The sequence below is a fragment of the Chroicocephalus ridibundus genome, chromosome 3 (genome assembly GCF_963924245.1).
Source record: "Chroicocephalus ridibundus chromosome 3, bChrRid1.1, whole genome shotgun sequence".
In the NCBI taxonomy this organism is placed as follows: domain Eukaryota; kingdom Metazoa; phylum Chordata; class Aves; order Charadriiformes; family Laridae; genus Chroicocephalus; species Chroicocephalus ridibundus.
This window is the reverse complement of record NC_086286.1, coordinates 111,527,962-111,548,690: the sequence shown is the minus strand read 5'-3', so window position 1 is coordinate 111,548,690 and position 20,729 is coordinate 111,527,962.

Below are 20,729 nucleotides of genomic sequence, written 5' to 3'. Positions count from 1 at the left end.
TGTTAAATTACTTAGGCAGTGAGTAAAATGCAGATTAAAGAAATGCCTTCAGCTTTGAGCTAAAATGTGTTGACAGGACTCACAAGAGGCCTAGAGGAGACACGGAAAAGTGGCATCATTTTGGGAGGAAAGAAGCTAGAAAAACGATTCTCATCAGATCTGAGGACTCGCCATGATTTGTGGCAGCACTCCTGGCTGCCTTAATGGGGTCATGAGTCCACTAATAGTGTGTAGAAACAGTTTTAATTGGTGATAATTTTAACACTTGTTTAATGAAACTTAAAGGCAGCTGGAATTGGGTTCTATCCACACTATGCTGGTGTAAATGAAAAGTAATGTTATTCAAACTTATGTTCTTCTTGATTAGCAGCACTTTAAAAGAAATCAGACTCTAACGCACTCCTGAATTTCAGATATTATACTGTATTTCCATTTATAACCTGACATAATTCCCACACAGCATATGGTATTAATCTGGTGTAAACACCATGTTATGATGATACCCGAACACATACAGCTGACATGAAAATGTCTTCAACTACAATATTTCCAAAAGCAATTATGTCTATATGGTTGGCTTGCTGTGTGAATTTTTATTTCTTATTCATACGTACATGGAAGTACACAGGATGAAACATTATGTATGAAAAAGGAGATATTTTCATTGTTTGCAAGAAAAGAAAAAAAAAATTGAGGATGGTCTACTTATTTTTGGCGTGTCAGGCTTTGACAAGGAAATCTCACTTTGATGTGAACACAGTATTTTTGCAGTGTTGGAATTTTCTTTGTGTTAGGAGGTGGATGTGTAGATTAGTGCAAGGAATACAGGGACACAAAGCGAAGCTGATGAGATTTTGTAAGAGAAAATTATCTCCAAAATAAGTTTTTAGGGAAATTCTGAAATTCTCCGTGAAGGTAGTACTCCTCCTGATGTGTATATGCCCCAGACATCAACCGCTGCTGGTAACCAAGCATTTTTCAATGTTCCTTGCTGAGAGGGGTGGGAGACCAGCTCCCCTTGTCCAGGCAGATGCATGTGTGAAATCCTTAAAAAAATTGCCTACCGTTGGAGTTGAGCCAATCATTTTGTTAAAAGGAGATAAATAAAAGCATGTCTTTTGGAAAGTAAATGGTTGCGGATGGCAATATTTTTGCTTGAACACTTGCCAGTAGGGCCAGATTCACAGCTGGTGTAAACTTTTCTAGTGCCATTGAGTTAACACTACTTTGAGATGGAAAATTCATTTATTAGGATGAAGTGCAGGTTTTTCACAGATTGTTTGTAGCTCCACCTGCTACCCACACTCTCAATTTTTTTAGCCTTTCCAAGTCCCTTTTTTTCTTACTGAGGATTCTTTCTTGAATTTCTTAAATAAGACAAACAAAATAAGACAACCCCACCAACACATTCTAATAATGAGAAGGAACTGCCCAACAATCCAGCGCTGCGTTTGTTAGCATCAGTATAAATCCTCAATGACTTCATTTTAGTTACTTCATACTTGCACTACAGGGAAGAACAGTAGGTTAGGCGGTTGATGGCTTTGTAAAGTGAGCATTTCCAGCTCATTGCTATTATCCATTGCAATATCTTACTTTTAAAAAAGGGACAGCTAAACAAATTGTAATGGGGCAAGTGTAAATCTGGAGTAACTCCACTGAAAATTTACACCAGTGTGACGAAGAATTGGATTTAGCCCATTTGGTTGAATTCCTTTTAATGCTTTCTGCATGTTCAAGCATCCACCGGAGATTAGATGGAAACCAGCAGACTTGCTGTTATCTGCGATACGAGCAGGACAACAGAGGTGAAAGGGTAACGCATTATCACGCTGCGCCACCTGGCCCATCCAACACAATTTGAGCAACCATAATTGTATTGATTACTTCTTGTGCTCGTGACTAATGACCTCTAGCTGCAACCTTGCATTTTCTAAATCTTTTATATTCTGATTTAATAATAAGATTTGATTAAAAATTGCCATTAGCCAATGCCAATGATTAGTCAGCAGGACCGAATGCCGCCAAGTTCCAATGAGTTTCATTATTCTGGAATTAAAAAGGACAGAGAACTTCTCTGGGTTAATAATACAACGATTCTGTCTCAATCAGGAATGAAAGAAAACAACTCTAATGTACAAATGTAGCAAAATGTATGGCTATTACTAATAGCTGCATTTTGCAGAGAAGTGTTTGAAGAATTTAAGGGACTTTGTCACAGATGGTGGGGACAGTTTGCTTTTACTTTTTATATTTGATTGGAAAGCCAGTGTCAGATGGTGTGTGAGGGGGCATTTTCCTAAATAAAGCCATTTCCTTTGATGAAACAAGAACATGGGGTTTATTCAGTTTCTCCATGTACATCCCTGCCACAACAAAACAATCAAAGTGTATGTAGGCAAAAATGAATTGTGATGGCTTTAGAAAATGACAAGGGGATTTGTCCAGGTTATTCACCTGCTGAGAATGTATTAACCAAAGATATTTATTTATTTATTTTTTTCAAAATGATGACTTAATATTTAAACAAAAGGACACATTGTCACATCTTCATGTCTGCTGTTTCCTTTCAGGAGGGCAAAATATTTAAATACATACTCATTTTTAGACATGTAGCTAAATCCGGCTGAAGTGGTGTTTGGTTAACGATCTGCTTAAGCGCGCACTTAAGACTCTGAATCAAGGCCCTGGTGTTTCTGAAGATGAGGTGCATTAGAGGAGATGCTCTATGGAGGAAGCATCTGCTGCGGCATGTGGTGTTCCCTCAGATCCTGCTGAAGCTGACTGAAGGACTGGGTGATGTTGAAGTCAATGAGAGCTGAGAGCACTCAGCACCTTCCAGGTTCAGACCTCTAAATAATAAAACACCCTCGAGGCACAGTAAAAGCATTTCCCCCCCGTCGCACAGGAGCAAGAAACCTGTCCTGTCTCACTTTCCTCCTCCAGAAAACAGAACATGTCCCAAGCCTGAGTCCTTTAAGGTTTTTAGGGTATTTGAATAAAGAAATACCTCTTTTAATTACTATGTACATAAAATCTTTCGTCACCTTCAGGAAATCATTTTTAAATGTACTTTGTTAATAAAGTTTGCTTTTGGCACTGTTGTTTTCCCTGCTTATTATAAGTGCCTTTAAAATGTTTCCATTAATTAAGGCTGCTATTATGGGCTACATCCATTTAGTAAAATTACAGAAAGAAGTGCTGCCGACACATCTGCCATTGACTTCTGTTTGCCTGAGCATTTTATACCCCCATGAATAGCACAGAGGGGAGAGAAAGCCTGCGAAAGAGAATGGTAGAAAGAGGTGAATTCTGTCCAGCAAAACATGGAGGTCAGGAGATACTCGGGTGATTACACACTCACGTTTTCCAGGATTGCACGAGGAGAGTGGAAAGTTGGTCGAACCCTAGTTACAACAGAATAGCCCTCTTAAAAAATACTAATTGAAATGCTTAGAAAATAAAAATGCATAAAATGTGAGTTTAAATATATGAGATTGTGTTTTGGGGGAGCAGGCAAGAAGGAGGTTGATCTGAACATCTCAGTATTAACTTACGGAGGTTTTTATACACCCTCAGCTGAAAGCATTACTAGCCAGATTATAATTATAATTACCTTGGCTTCATCTCAGTGTTTATCTGCCATGACACCCACCCAGCCACCTGCCTGCTATTAATTCATTCAACACTAACTTCATCTTTTTTTCCTTTTATCTTGTTTTTTTCCTGTTATCCTAACTTTAAAAAATGTGTCCGTTATTAGAAACAAACTAACACAATATTTGTTTGTCCATGACATCATCTGTTCCTTTGTTTAAAAAAAAAAAAAAAAGAAAAAAAGCAACCCAGAATTCTTCATATTATAAAAATAACCTGTTTGTATTTTATAGTGAAAACTGGAAAGATCTGGCATTTGACTCAAAAACTCAGAACAGCTGATAATCTTCTTTAAATTAAATCTTTTTTTTTTTTTTTTCATCTGAAATATTGCCAGATATTCAAATAGGAGGAAATTCATGACAAGGGGCAATACCACAATACACGGTTGGCTTGTGGGGTTCCGCTGTGGTTCAGTTCTGTACGGGTCCTGGATATTTGTTGCTGTCGTTGCTGCTGAGGTGACGGAGTTTGCTGCGTGCTCTGACAGAACACCGAAATGTCCAACTCTCCTCTAAAACGGTGCCTTAAAAACCCCACAAGAACAACTTGAAATAACAGCTATTCCCACAGTGCTTAAAGCCTTAGAAAGACTTAACACTGCATTCTGCTCTGCGGTTTATAGGACAGAAAGCGCTTCTCCCCAGTATGCCTGGAACTGTGAACTGGTGCTGTTGTGTGGATGTCCTTTCGGATGTTCAGCGAGTGGTAGATTGAAGAACAAACTGTAATGTGTCAGACGGAGCTAATTATAATAATGGCTTGGGGGTCACGTAAATGCTTCACTATTTATCTGACCCAACCACTGTTTATTATACTCCTTGTGTCAATACATTTTTACAGAGTGAAAATTAGCAACTAATTAATTTAATTTCAGGATTTAATGCCACTGTAAAGGAAAATAAGCAAGATTTATATTGAATAGTGATGTTTCTAGAAGGGAGCAATATAAATATGGAAGTGAAGAGTCTTTAAAAGCAGCTTTGAGTTGAATGGTGTAAAGGTCCAATCCTGCAACCATTCATCAAGCTTCAGTTCATCAAATTGCACTTAACTTTAAGTATCTGGTCAAGTCTTGTTCAAATCAAAAGCACGTGTTTAAATGCTTTCTGCGCCGGGGTCTTAGACCCTGCTCAAGCAAGATTTCTGACTTCGTCAAGCCTACTTGCCTGGGGAGATGTGTCAGGGTGAAGGCCTAATTGCCCGTATTCCTCTCTCTACGGTTGATGCTCCTTTTTTCAATGACATTTCTGCTCTCTGTCAGTTAAAGTTCGGAGACATCAGAATGTAAGACATGTTACTCAGACCTGTGTACGGATTTTAGGGGCACAGTTCAAGCAAGCAAATGAATGAAGGAGACTTTCTGAGGGAGTATTCTTATTGCTTATTATATTTTTCAGCTCCCCAAAGTACGCAAGCTGCTGTTTATCATTGGTTCCTGACCTGTTTCAGCTAACGCAGCCTTCCTTTGGCATAATTCACAAAGGCACAGCAGCGCCTTGTGAGTACGGAGACAATAATTCTTTGCACCTTTGAGTACGGAGACAATAATTCTTTGCACTTTTGCAGTCTTTTTAGCCTGAAGACTTTCAATACTTTAGGACCTACTAGGGCTGGAGGTTTCCCCATCTTTCCCAATTTCTATCTTTTTTTTCATAGATTGCCTTCCCCATCTTTCCTCCCCTCTACCCTTTTATTCTTAAAGGAGGTTAGTACCGGAGAAGCTAAGGAACACTCTTCCCCGGTCCTGGATGATTTCTTTGCTTTCACTCTAAGCTCTACCAGTGGATGAAACACCCTCTTCACTGGAAGGCCAGAAGAGAGCCTTGGTGTGTTCCAGACAGATCCCCATTCTGTATGACTGAAGGTCCAGGGCTCCAAAGTGCACTGCAGGCTGCAGCTGCTGAACAGTTTCCTACTGTTTAAGTGGTCAGCCCCAGGAGATACAGGAAACCTGTGGCAGAGCTTAGAAAACAGCCCAGGTATCTTAGCTGTTCTTCCTCAGTCTTAGGCATTAAACAGCTTTCACTCCCAATGTGCAATCTTTGATTACTGGGATTTCTGTTACCCTTTAAAATTACAGGACACTGCAGCAGGAATCTCTATTTTTAGATGTATTTTTTCTAATGATAAGTTCAGGAAATATTTTAATAGTGTGCAATTATCAGAACACAGCTATCAGTCAAAAACTTTTATCCGAGGCTCTGCTGGTTTGGCACTGTGTGGCCAGCCTGGCTCTGTCTTCAAAATTATCTTTTGTGTCAGACAGCAACTGCTGCAAGGGAAGTATGTACAGCTACAGCTTTCACCAAGACATTGACAGCTCTGAGGCTGGGGACTGAGGGGGCAACGCGTAGGTCTTATGATCTTCCTCATCTCATTGGAAAAGGTCACAGAAGTCATCAGATTGACTGCAGAACATTCCCTCAGAGCAATGCACCTTTTGTACTGAAGAGCTGCTACTATTTTTGAAGGCGTGGTCCACGCGGAACACAAATCTTTCTTTGGCATGTATATCAATGCATTAGAAATACCCTCAGGGGACAGGGGGAGGCTTCCTGTTCAGTGCAGTATTTCAACAAAATATTCTAAATTAGAGTAATGTAAAACAGGCAAGAAAAGCCATTGTTGGATTTTGTTCTTTCTTTCCAAAAGCAAGTCAAGGATAAACTGAGGCATGGAGATCCTTGACTGTAGTCAATGAATGTATTTTTTCATATAAAGAGGTAATAATAAGAAAAAGATCAATGTACTGGAGGTCTGTGGATTCTTTCTACATTACAAAACTCATCACGCTAAGACAGGCTGGGAAGGACGGTGCTGCAGAGACAGCACAGCAGACCATGGACTGTGTGTTTTAGGGGAGAGCTTTGAATGTGCCCCACATCCTCTGCTTATACTACATGGACCTTCCACAAAATCTGTGCCCATAAAATGATCAGCCTGTGCAAAGTATGAAGGATTTTATACAGCATATATTACCCTTGTTCAAGAAGTATCTGCAAAACAGTCATCTGCCTAACAGGCAAATGTCCTAATATACACTCGATAGGGATAGAAAATGGCCCTTCATTTCATATACATGAGTTACAAAATGGAAAAGCCACTAAAAAATAATATAGTCAGAGGTGTCCATAAAGTATTTTCTTCTACACTGTCAGGAAACATTTTTCAATCACAAATATTTTGCTGTTCACCAGTGCCCTGAGGAAACACCCGATGAAGGGGTAGATGAACCCTCCTCACCCTGCATGGGTCTCTGCTATGTCGCACAATAGGTTTGCTTGCTTCTGCCTTCAGTCACTGAAACTGGCCCCTGGGTGATGAACTAATCACAAGCCTGCCGATCACCTCACACTGCAGCTGAAGGAGAGGAGTAAACTTCATGGAGGCCTGATCCTGTAGCGACATTGCATACTAATCACGAGTGACCATCAAGACTGACTGTTTGGTTCAATCACCTTTCACTCGATTGCTGAATGAACACCATGAAGGCTCAAAAAGGACAAGCTTTGTTACTAGGTTTGTCTGACCATCAGTGTGTGAATACTCAGATGTGAATAAACCAAATACGGAAGGAAAAAACCCCACCAAACAAATGATCTTTAATGCCTGAAACATGCGCATTGGTTTTCAGATACAGCACTACAATCTTTCTTTACAGAATTTTAAATTAATTTAATTGCATTTGATATCTATGTACACAGAAACGAGAAAAAAAATATTACCTCTTCTGACTTCTGTGGCTTTTCCACAGGCTCCAGATGTTACAATGCGTAGATCATCTTATCAGTCAATGTTTCATTAATAATATCATTTTTACTTCCACCTGTTTTTTTGTTTCTTGTTTGTATCATGAGCTTCTGGGAAGCATGGACTTTCTTTTGTCATGGTTTTGGAAGACGTACCAAATGCAGAGTCTAGTATGAATCTTCAGGCGTGACTAGAATAGAAACAAATATTAGTAATTTATTATTATTCATTGTTTTAGGCTATCGGAAAATGTACAGGAAAATAAATTAATCATGATAAACTGCCATGTTAAAGCACTGGAAATGGACCCAGACTAAGTTCTCAAAATCAGGATAAGCCAAGGCTGCTGCTGGTTACTTCTTAATTAACTAAATGAAGCATACACAACCAATAAAGATCTAACTTTTGCAAGGCAAATAAGCTAGGACTTTTATGGATGCCAATAAAAGGAATATTGTCTGGAAGATATTCATTACCTGAGTGGAAGATGTCTGTAGAGGCTATGGTCCAGAAAGTTAGTGGTTTTAATGGCACGGGCACAGAGGATTTTGTAATAAAGTGAGTGGAGCTGGTAAAAGAAAAGAAGCAGCACTTCTTCAGTCTGAATATGTTTCATTAAACCAGCAGTAAATTGCATGGATTTTTATTATCTCCTGGTCTACATTAGCCAAGGTTTGACTAATGCTAGTGAGTCTACCCATCCGTTTGCAGAACAGTAAGACTGGTTTACAAGCTGAAGCGTACATAAGTAAAATGTAGTTGGGTGCCTACTGTGCATGTGGGAAGGTGAAGAAAAGCATTTCTGAAACAGCAAATCCTCAGGTATGTCTAATACCCATTGTATGATTAAACAGGAAAACTCGAATCCCTCACCTTTTCAGCCATGGTTTATTCCCACCCCGACAGTGTTCTCCTTGCAGTTTTGAAACCTCTTCATGCTGTGATAGGCTGAGGAGGAAGGAAGGAAGGAAGGAAGGAAGGAAGGAAGGAAGGAAGGAAGGAAGGAAGGAAGGAAGGAAGGAAGGAAGGAAGGAAGGAAGGAAGGAAGGAAGGAAGGAAGGACTGAAGTTTCTGGAGAATGAAAAAGACCAGCAGAAGCAGAAAAAACGGTATCGTCATCAGGAGCAGCATTACATATGTATGCCCCAGTGTCACTTCAGAGTCACGTGTGCCCCTGCTTTTTGGTCAGACTGTGAGGAGACTGATGACCTGCCCTATATCATCTGTCTTTTAGAAACCCCCATGGTGCCTGGGAGCAATGTGATGACTAAAGCTATTTCTGCAGGGGATAGCTACTTTGTGAATTTTTTAGTTGTTCAAGTGATATGTAAAAGAGCACGTGACTCAATATGCTCTAGTGGCTATGCAGTTATTGTGCTGAAATAATGATTATTTCTAGCTCTTTTTACTTACTTCTTGCTCACAGACCTCCTTGTACTTTGCAGAGGGTGCAACATTTTAGCTTCCTATTTCAGTTTTGTTGAAGGTAAGGTAAACCAGTAGCAAGGCCAGGGCCAGGACCAGAACCAACAAACCTGATCTCCTTCTATGACAAAGTGACTCACTTGGTGGATGAGGGAAAGACTGTGGATGTTGTCTACCTGAACATTAGTAAGACCTTTGATACAGTTTCCCACAGCATCCTCCTGGAGAAACAGGCTGCCCAGGGCTTGGACAGGAGTACTCTTCACTGGGTTAAAAACTGTCTGTAGGGCTGGGCCCAGAGAGTGGCAGTGAATGGAGTTAAATCCAGTTGGCAGCTGGTCACAAGTCGTGTTCCCTAGGGCTCGCTCTTTGGGCTAGTTCTATTTAATATCTTTATTAATGATCTGGACAAGGGGGTGGAGTGCACCGTCAGTAAATTTGCAGATGACACCATGTTGTGCAGGACTGTTGATCTGCTTGAGTGTAGAAAGGCTTTGCAGAGGGATCTGGACAGGCTGGATTGATGGGCCGAGGCCAATGGTATGAGATTCAACAAGGCCAAGTGCCGGGTCCTACACTTGGGTCACAACAACCCCATGCAGCGCTACAGGCTTGGGGAAGAGTGGCTGGAGAGCTGCCTGGTGGAAAAGGACCTGGGCGTGTTAGTCGACAGCTGGCTGAATATGAGCCATCAGTGTGCCCAGGTGGCCAAGAAGGCCAGTAGCATCCTGGCTTGTATCAGGAACAGTGTGGTGGGTAGGACTAGGGAAGTGATCTTCCCCCTGTACTTGGCACTGGTGAGGCCCCACCTCAAGTCCTGTGTCCAGTTTTGGGCCCCTCATTACAAGAAAGACATTGAGGTGCTGGAGTGGCTCCAGAGAAGGGCAATAAAGCTGATGAGGGGTCTGGAGAACAAGTCTTATGGGGAGCGGCTGAGGGAGCTGGGGTTGTTTAGCCTGGAGACAAGGAGGCTGAGGGGAGACCTTGCTCTCTATAACCACCTGAAAGGAGGTTGTAGCGAGGTGGGTGTCGGTCCCTTCTCCCAAGTAACAGACGATAGGACAGGAGGAAATGGCCTCAAGTTGCACCAGGGGAGGTTTAGACTGGATATTAGGAAAAATTTCTTCACTAAAAGGGTTATCAGCCACTAGAACAGACTGCCCAGGGAAGCGGTTGAGGCACCATCCCTGGAGGTATTTAAAAGAAGAGTAGACATAGTGCTTAGAGTTATGGTTTAGTGATGGTTTTTGTCAGAGTTAGGTTGATGGTTGGACTAGATGATCTGAAAGGTCCCTTCCAACCTACATGATTCTATGATTCTATCCCGTGAATTTCGTCACCACCACCTCGAGTGCCTCCTATTCCTTCCCATTTGTTGGCTGAGGTGCCAGTCCATATCCTTTGATCATATTTTAGATCAACAAAGGTCTGTCACCCTGGGGTCTTCAGTGCTTCCAGTTTTCTGGTGCCTCATGTATCATGGAAAAAAGGTAGTTTGGCATACCATCATGTAACCACCCATTTTGTCTTCAAATACAATGGAAAAAGGTGGGAGCAAGCTCAAGATCAAGAAAGTTCAAAATATGGGTTACTGATCAACAACAGATGTGGTGTGCTGAGTGTCTGGGGTACATCTAGATACAAAGATCCCACAATAAATATGGATGTAAAAGGCATATTGATGCTGGAATAGTATAGAAAACAGTGAGAATTAATTGCCTAATTTATTTTATATTAATTTTTTTAATCTCCCGCACCTCTTGTAGCTTCTCCTGTAAGTGGATAATGCCTGACAGAATCTGGGGACTATTAGGAAACTAACAGTTCATTCTGTATTGGATGACAAATGGCTTGTGTGATTTTTCAGCTGAAATGTGCAGAGCTGTGGAACAGCTAAATGCATGTTAATACATTTCCTTAGTTCTTACCTGTAAAGTTTTGTACCTAGGCTGTCAAACAATCATTTAAAATCATGTGATGTTCTTTAGATGCCAAAGTGGTGGCCAGTTCAGCTTAAACTTTGCATGGCATCCAAAAGGAATATTATGCATCCAAGAAAAAGGAGCAAATGGTAACACCTACTTCAGTATTGCAAAACTTTGGCTATTTGTCTTCTGCCACTCCATAACTGTTCTACTACCTGTAATCAGAGTGCTAAGATGAATACTTGTTTTTATCTGGGTGGATTAACGTTAATGACAATTGCAAAATATTCTTAAAAAATAGACAGAATGTTTTAGTCACTATAGCAGGGCAGATTTAGGACCTGCTACTGAAATTGTTCTGTGTACATGAGTAACTGCTCTTTTGGTGTGACTCAGTTGCTAACTGTTTAGCTCTGATAACCCTAATATTTACAGTTTCAGAGCCTTTCTGGGATCCGTTATTTTTACACTGGAGCATACAAAACTTCTTGAATAAATCTTGACTGCAGGCATAAGAGATGCTCTTCAGGCTGTCTACAGCTGGTGTCCAGTTTGGCTGCCGTGGCTGTTTCCCATGGACTGAACTGAGACTCAGGACATGAGAGCAGTAAGTAATGAAGCCTCACCGAGTCCTTTAAAGGTAGATGCTCTAGATACTGTGGCACTTGAGTTATGTTGATACAGGCTACCCGAATATGATCATATTGCCCCACACCCCCATTATAAGTGGAAATGAGCCTACATTGGAACTGTGGTATTGGGGCTGCCATATTTTAAAGACTTTCTGGAAAAGACCCTACAAATATGACTGATTATATTTTGTCATGGAGAACTAAAAGCACAGAAACCTCTTATTCAATTTTCTCCAGTCATTTCTCCAGATCACTGATTTAAGAAGAAAAGGTTATCTTTCTTCCCTCTCCTCAGCCTCTGGGGAATTCATGTTCATTTTAGTTAATAGCTGAAGCACCAGTGCAAATGCGAGTTGGGCCCCTGCATCTATTAGGATATAAATACCCATCCTTTTCTCCCTCCTGTGGGTCACTCTATTTTAAAAGGGGCAATGGTAAATTTAACATCCAAGGTGTCGTGGGTGGAAGACTAAACACAGGTGTAGAAAAATCTTACAGTTATGCCTTCAATAAAAGTTACATTTCTGATAGTTTTGTGATGAAACTGAAAACAAAAGAAGAATTGCACCTCTGCTGTTGAACAGAAGCCTCACTCAGACCATAACATAGCTCACTGACATGTGTTGACTACACAAACAACTCTATTTCTTCTTGCTTCAGCCTCTTCTTTTCATCCTAGATTGAGGCAAAAAAGTGATAATGAAATGCTTGCAGAAAGTTAGAAGAGATTCCAAATCCATGTGCGTACCTTGGCCAGATAAATGGAGTATCACTGTAGCCCAAATTTTGTTTCTGTGAAAGATCCTAATGAAGGCAATGGGTGAGGTTTCCAGTGGGATTTCTTCAGCACCTTGATCCCACTTTACTTTCTTGGAAAGGTGATGTTTTGGGTGATGTTATTTCTTTTTTAAGCAAAAAAATCCTATTCTGTACTCTTAAAAGCTTTGCTTCTTAGTGAAACTCTTGAACGCATATTGATTCTCTTGCTTCTCTCAGAGACAGAGGTGTTCTTATTCTCTGAACCCGAAACAATACTCCTAGTAACCACAACAGTCTGGAGAATATAAACTGAGATAGGTATATAAAGGAAGGTATACGTCTCTTATTAGGACAACTCACTTGGGAAAAGACAATTGGGCTTTCAGCAACAAATCAGATCAGTGGTGTCTTAGGCCATGACTGGAGCTTTTGGCTGCTGCAACTTTGCACCACAGTCCAGGATGCATCCAGATTATTTGGGTACTGCAGTGATTGCAGTGTGGTATGGAGAGGGCCTCCCCTCAGAGACTGAAGAGCTCTTGATGTTTACCACTTTATTCTGAGGGCAAGGGCTCTGCAAGCTCCTCGTTGTTGTCCTGCCAACTATCTTTGCCCCCCGCCCCCTTTTATTTTCATATGCATCTCTACAGAGCACAGGCTGTCTCCTTAGACTCCAGTGCCGACACCACTAAATTTTTGGTGGTGTCTGTAGACACTTTCTTATTCTTTATTACAGAATATGTAACAATTATCTCTGTTGCTTTCTAACGTACTTTGAGAATTACTGGGAGCATTGTGTGAATTCAGCATTATTTTTGATCCAGAGCTGACTACATGTACAATTTTACGCAAGAAACTCAGATACTGTTACATTTCACATTGACCACCATGTTGCTTCTAATGTTTTGCAATTGGTTTGAATAAGATGCCAACCAGTAATTAGTAAATATCATGAATCTGTCAGTCATTAGAAGTTTTGTCTCCTTAATTGTTCAATGATCTGCTTGTTAAGAAAATCTAAGTGCTTTAAATTTTTTAAAAAATGTAAATAAAATAAAAAACTTTTTGCTTCTTCAGATGACGTAGCCATCAACTATTAGCAAACTCATTATCCCTCAAAAGTGGAAGAATTATGCTTTAGCTATTAACACACATTTAAAAATAATTGTGACTAAAATGTCCTCCTTAGTTAGTACCTTCAGGGATACATCTGCAGCTTGACCTTACCATGTCTTTTTCTATATTGAGCTAGTTTTGATGTTTTAATAGGCACAATATTACAACTTCACACTGTGACATAATATTTTGCCTTCAAATACATACACACAGGCAACACAAGGGACTGTTTGTTATCTTCCACGTTTAAGAACAAGTGCAATGTAAGATAAAAATGGAAGCAAAAAGCTTAGGTAGTAAAACATGTTTTCTTCTTCCTGGTTTTTCCTGATGAGGTTACAGGAAAAATACACAAATTGTTTGTTTGTTAGGTTTCCAAGCTGCCAATATGTACAGTACAGAAAAAAATAAATAAATCAAACTTCTGACAGGTGCAGAAAGAGAGAGCTCTGAGGCAAACTCTGACTCCCCAGGGTATTTCAAAAATTTTCCTCTTGCCAGACCCAAAATAAAATTCAGTCTCTATGTCCAAGAAAATAAACAGTTCTGTTGACTTGCCAGATATCAGGGCTTGTCTTGAAGGTTTTATGAGATTCATGTAGCTGAAGTTCAGATATTTTTTTTACCATAGATACCAGACTGAAACGATATAGTTGTGGGAGAAAGGTAACATTGCATTTTGGAAAGCAAAGGTTTTTAACTTATGGCAGCTGATTGACATGATGTCAGTGATGCCTGAGGAAGAATGCCTCAGCAAGTGTGTCTCAATTCTCATTTCATCCTCTGTCGTCTTTGTTGGTGCTGTTTCCTATGTTCCTGTCCCTTTCCAACTATCCTTTTCTTTCAAATAAATGCCACTAAAAATTCCAGTCCAGACAAAAATGTCTAAATATGTGTAAAATATTGCAATGATTGAGTCATGTGAATGTATAGGGGAGGTGATGGAGTGATGGAGATGAGGTGAATCTGATACTTACCTGCATGAGAAATAGTCCCAGCACTGCCATGATGTATGTATATGCCATGATGTATGATAATGCCATCTATTGCTCAACTGTACCCATATAAAGAATGCTAGGTTTGGTGATGGCAAATGGCATAGCCTCTATTAATGTGTCCCTTAGTGGTAGCTTGTGCTGTGAAGGGATGTGCTGCTTGGCTTGGAGCAGTAGTAGGATCTCCGCTACGGTTTGGAGGAGCTCATTCAGCTCCAGTTGTCTGACCCTGTACAAGCAGCATGGCTCAGGGACCTTCCAGATGGCCACCCCAACCCATTTGCCTCAACTGACATGCTAGTAAGGCCATAATTGTACCCACCGTGTTTTAAAACTCAGTTTTGAGGAGGTAATCCTGGTTCTATCACAAAGTCTCATAAATTAAATTGAAATCGGTCACATTTATGACTGGTTGTTAAAAAGCTGTAAGTGTTATGAATTTATGACACTGTGCTCATATTCAGCTGTTCACTGCTTCTGCTTCTAGGTCTTTTTCTCCTATGTGGGATAAAATTTATATTTGTGGGTGAGATCATTATAAATCTTTTATGTACCACAAGTGCAATTTTAAATGTTTGCAGGCATGGAGAACTGTGCCCATGAGATATCAACTATATTTCATGGGTTATTGCTTCATAGAACTGACAAAAAAAGAGTTTTGCAACTAGTATACACTCACACACAGTTCTGAAGTTTACATGTTTGACCTTTAAAAGCTGGTAGGCAGCATGAAATGTGTGACTTAGGAAATAAAATGCTACATGGTTCATATTTTACTTGGATGCCAGTTTGCCATGTTCATTTTCTTTCAAAACAGCTTCTCGGAAGACTTGCCTATGCCCAGTCCTCCAAAGCTTCTTACTGATTCCAATTACAACTGGACAAGTTCCTCAGGAGCGAGTGTGGTTTATGTACACCTCTGCATAAATCAGTGATGAAACACAGGCCAGCAGCGATGAACGCGTGGCTCACGCTTCATGCAAGCCTGTTGCTGAGCTCTGTAGCCTCACACTGAGCTTTCCTACCACAGCTGTTAGAGATGATGTATTTAAAGGCATGAGCTACAGAAGAATATAATTTTCAAAAAAAGTTGTTTGTTTTTTTTTTTATGGTTAGAAAGATGGTGCTAGAATTGTGTGACCTGTTAATAGATGACAAGCTGTGAGCTAGGTTTTAAGGGTGGAATTAACTTACAAGGGCACTTGGAAGAAATACGCTTTAATGGAAAGCACATTGTGTTGAGAGCCTGGAAGCCTGGTGTTTCCTAGCTCTGTAGCTGGGCTAGCAGGACAAATAGTTTCACTTCTCTGTGACCTACCTAGGCATGGATTTAGCAGGGGAAGAGAGGCTGGAGGAGCTTTCTATCCTCTCTCTGTTTCCCCCAGATTGCCAATTACCCATGGAACACTGTGTTGGGTGTGGGCTCTTTTCTGCTTCCTGGCCTATATCCCAGCCTGCGACCATTTACCATGCCAAGCAGCACTGGTGAGAGCCGTCCTCTACAGCGCATCTCCATAGTGCTGGGGACATTCCTGTGAGACATGACTTAGTGTGAGTATCTACAGGCTGCAGCTACGTTGGCTCTATCTTTCTATTCACCTCATTTTGGACAAAAGGCTCCTCGAGATTGAGACTGTCCCTCACTGTGTGTTACTGCTTTTGGTATCCAGTGTAAATATACAGAGTAAAGATAATTTGCTGAGATCCTTGTGTCCTCCATACCACTGTGATGAGTTGTGGAAGTACCTACTAGCTCCAGGGAATATTTCTTCATGTTTCACCTGTGAATTGCCTATGTATTTTTTTGGATAGTTGGTAATTTCCGTATTATTTTCCTTTGTTTAAAAATCTATGCAATCTCTTTAGCTTTCATGATTTTTTTACCTCAGGTGTTATGTGTTGTATTAGAGTGATTAAGTAGGGCACATATCATTGTCTCTGTCCCCTGATTTGGGTAAATGAAATTTTGATGAAGAGATGTCAAGATGGCAGTGAGAATGTTACCTCCATCAACATTAGCACAAATGTGCTTGTAAATGTTTTAACGCATATGTGCTTCCTTTGAACATTTTAGCAGCACAACCTTACTACTGAATATTCACAAAGCACAAAGTAATTTCATTTGTGGTTTCTATTTTAACAAATAGGCACAACCTTCTTTAATGCAACATTCATCCAACTTCATAGAATGCATCAAAATACATTTGGATTGTTTATGATTGATGTGGTCATCCTCTTATGATCCCTTTGGGCTAGATAGAAATAGAAATGTAGGGCAGGAGTCTCCATTACTGTGCAGCTGCTTTTCTCTGCACTGTCAGCATAAACTAACGCGAAAGCTGGAGGATCTGGCTCAGCATAAATGTAATTCTGAGATGATGAGCTGCTGTGGGGCACCTACATTTCTCTTCCTTAGTGTTGTTGGGGTAACATCAAAAGGGTGCATGGCTGAAGGGGAAGGCAATGGGGAAAGCAAAGTAGTGTCTCAATATTGCTCATTTGCGTTGACTGTTGGTTGTGATTTTGGTTCACAGTGTGTTAAAGCATTAAATGGAGCATCTTTTGAGCATTTCTGATATAATGGAAAGCAAATGGCCCTTTCACAAAGCAGCACCAAGTTCAGCGGGACTCAGACATAGCCATTCAGCAGGTCAGGTTTAGATACTGTGGGAACATAGGTCTGTATTCCAAAAAGCCTGGAGATATTGGAAGGCTCATATAAGCACCCAATATTACTTTCCAATAGGGTTTGTGACTGCAGGCACACATTTCTGAAAAATGGCAAAGTTTAAGCAATTTATTCAACTATACCTGATTTCTGGAAGTGGCATAGGAGCCTAATTCTCCCTTTTTGATCAAGCTTGAATTCTTATTTGCTGGTTTTCAAAGTGGGGCTTGTCTGTGGGACTTAGACTGCTGATGAGCTTAGGACCTTCTGAAACTGTTGACCTCCAGACTGAAGCCTGTTTGTGTCTTCCTGTAGCTGTGATCTGTGCTGTCTACAAATGCCCAGATCCCAGGGCAATCAGATCCCAGCTCACTTTCTGTTTTGTGAATAGTTATATGCAGAAAGAATTTAAATACTGGACCTATTTCTAAATGAAGGAAGAATAGAAGAAAGAAGCGATGTTGCAATACTTCATCAGAAGAAATCTGTCTGATATCGTTGGATGTATGTTTCACTAACTTAAATGTGTCTAAGGGAAATGGATATTGCAAGAATTTTTTTCCTCCCTGACTCTGAATATTTTGCATTAATTAGTCTTGTCTCTTTATAGTTCTCTTCCTCAGTAGAACCTGAATCCTTGAATAAAAAGTAATTAAGTCCTTAATGTGACTGTGAAGATTTAAACAAACACGCAGGCAACCATTGCTTTCCTTAATCAGAGTAACCCCATTTATTTATTCTTTTTTTTTTTAATACAGTCCTTTAATCCTTCTAACATTCTCCAAGACAAACTAACTACTGTCTGTGTACCTGGGGGATTGTGCAACACAGACCGACTTTGCTGCAGCTTTTTTTCACTTCTGAAAAAATCACAAATCGCTTAATCTGACAAGTGAAACCTTTGATTACATGTTACCTACACAATACTGCTTTTTTTCTTGTTAAGGCAGAGAAGGAAATAAATGCAGAAATATGTCTGCTAAATTTCCAAGTTAGCAATCTGCTGAAGGAAACCGTGATCCTGACAGGTGCAAGCGCTGGACCCTCGGGCTTAGGGAGTCTCATGAGCCTTTCAAAGGTTTCTCACCTCACTGATCCAAAATAAACTTCAGTGCTTAGGAAAAAACAAAACAAGTGAAATGTTTTATGTAGCACAATCTGGTACAGAAGCAAAGAACGGGAAGAGAGAGAGAAAGAGAAAAAAACCCAAGTGTTGGGTTTTTATTTCTGCGCTTTGGACATTAATTGCAATTCTTCTATGACTCGTCTCTTGGAGTTGACCTTTCCCTGGATGTCTCCAGTGCTGGATGTAGCAATAGAAATGCTACTCTTTAAATAATAACCATGTCTCTAGTAGTTAAAATAGCAATTGCCTCTCTGGTACATAATTTAACAATTTGGGTAATGAGCATTGTGGACACTAATCCCTTACCATTGCCTTCTTTTACTGTAAGGATGGTTGCAGGTTTTGGTGCTTGACCAAGATTTCGAGGTTTGTAGCACTAAACATCTCACACACTAAAAAAAACGTCAGGAAGAAATATGCTGTGAAGGGGAGAGATATATCATGCCTGCAGTTACATCGGCTGAGGCGCAGCCTATCTGACTGGAAGGCAAATCACTCTGTGCACATCTCTCATCTTCAGGTGCTAGGAAAAACACTGCTTGAGAGCTTTTAGCTAACAGTGGACTAAAAAAGGAAAGAAAAAACCCAACACAACACTGTTCGCTGTTTACCTTTAAAGTACAATCATCGATCACCATCTTCTGCGTAAAATAAGTTCCTTCAGCACAGTTCTCAGCTTCCGTCATCAGGTTTCAGCCGCAGTACCACAAAGGTATGAATAAGAACTTGTAGAGTCATTGTGTTTACTGAGGTTTCTTTTCTTTCTTTCAGCTCAAGCACTGTAAAATAATAATAATATAAATAGTCTCTTCCTCTGGAAGGGCTTCTGAGATATTAGTTCAGCCCTGAGCACATCTAAAATTAATTGTGAGACAGATATATAATTTTCTGTGCCACATATATATGTGTATACACACACACATATAAATTGCTGTAGTTTATCACATATATATACATGCATGAGTTTGTTTCAGGAGGAAAAATACAATGGGACCAACATGCAAGACAGAAATAGAGCATCTTCCTGTCTTGAGTAGACTAAATTATTGCTGAACGCCGAGGTTAATGTTCACTCTGAATTGGGGCCTGCACAGCTGGGATTCTCAGTGCTGTTTGATCTGCCCTTTCAAGCTCTGATGATCCCGCTAAATTGCGTTTAATGGACACAGGGCTGAAGTAGAAAAAAATGAGAGGGCTTGTTATAAAACAATAGAGACAACTTAGCTCAGGCGCACACCTGTTCTTTGTACTTCGTGAAAGACTTTGTCCTGATCAGTGGGGAAATATATTACGAAGCCCTCCACTGGCGTTGTTTGCTTGAGTTTCAGAAGTGTGACTGCCATTTTCGGGTAGCTGGATTTATAGTTGCTACAGCCAGGGATGAATTTTATAGGAGGTGTCTGCACTTGGCTAGTCACATCAGAACGGGATGTCGCACACCTGCACACTCCATTGGTAGAAAGAAAACTATTATGAATAACTATTAGCCAGACTTATCTGATTTGAATTGACTGATTTCACCCACGCAGGTGAAATTGAAGTACAATTGAAGTAACTTTATGGAAACATCCTCCTTATTTTTCCTGTCTCACAAGATGGCACTCAAAACTTATCACAGCTGAAAAACGGAAATTTTATATTGGTGGGATTTTTTGGTAGTTTCCTGGGATATTCATAGTAAAGGGAGGTGCAAACTGGAAAATATATATTTTCTTTTTGCTGAAGATTTTAGTAGATTTTACTAGATGTTTGTTTCTAAATAAGCATGACAAATATTTCCTTTTTTTTTCATGAAATGACTGAATGTACTCTCCATCTTCTGAACCTTAGATTTATATATCTATTAATCCGTTCATTGCTAAACTTATCTGTGTGCCCAAGAGTGCTCATGAGATCCAGTTGCTGGGCCTAGTCTTTAAATTCTGGTAATAAAAGTGGTCTTTGACAAATTGCTATGATCCTAAAATCAATATGGTGCTATATAAATCTGGGGAAAAAAAAAGCATTTAGTTGCCAGAAAAAAAACCCAAGGAGAAGCTCATTCAACTATATTGACTCAGAATATAGAAAGACAACAGTTTGTCTCCTCCTGTTTGTACATAATCCAGACAGCAACATTTACTCTGAAAATAACCATCTGAAAACTTTACACATAAACTATATGTATAATTCCTCTGTATACAAAAAGCAAGGAAACTGTGCAGCAGAATTATAGACTTCTTCATACTGTTGTGGTGATCGCTTTCAAACTTGACCTCAAATATGTACCTGAAAGGGGAGCAGTAAGGCTGATATTCTGTGAAATCCACACTTATCCCTATGTCACCTATGTTGATTTTACTAAGACTGAATGTGGAATTGTGGAAACCCGTCTGAAGGATGTTTCCTATCATAACATGCTCGATAATGCAGGTAGTTGAGGAAATTTTTTGAGATTGACTAACGAAGAAGGCATTTTCTCATTTTTTTTTCATGTGACATCAATCATTTTTATTTGTTAAATCATTTGACTCGATAAATGCTGGTAGTCTCTATGGGTGAAAAATGTGTGACAGCACTGTGTAAAGACTACTGCAGGAGAAAAGGTCTATATTTACGTATTTTAAGCCTACAGTGGGCTGCCATGATAATCCAATTTGACATTTGGCACACTTTCCCTCCTTTTCTCTTGGT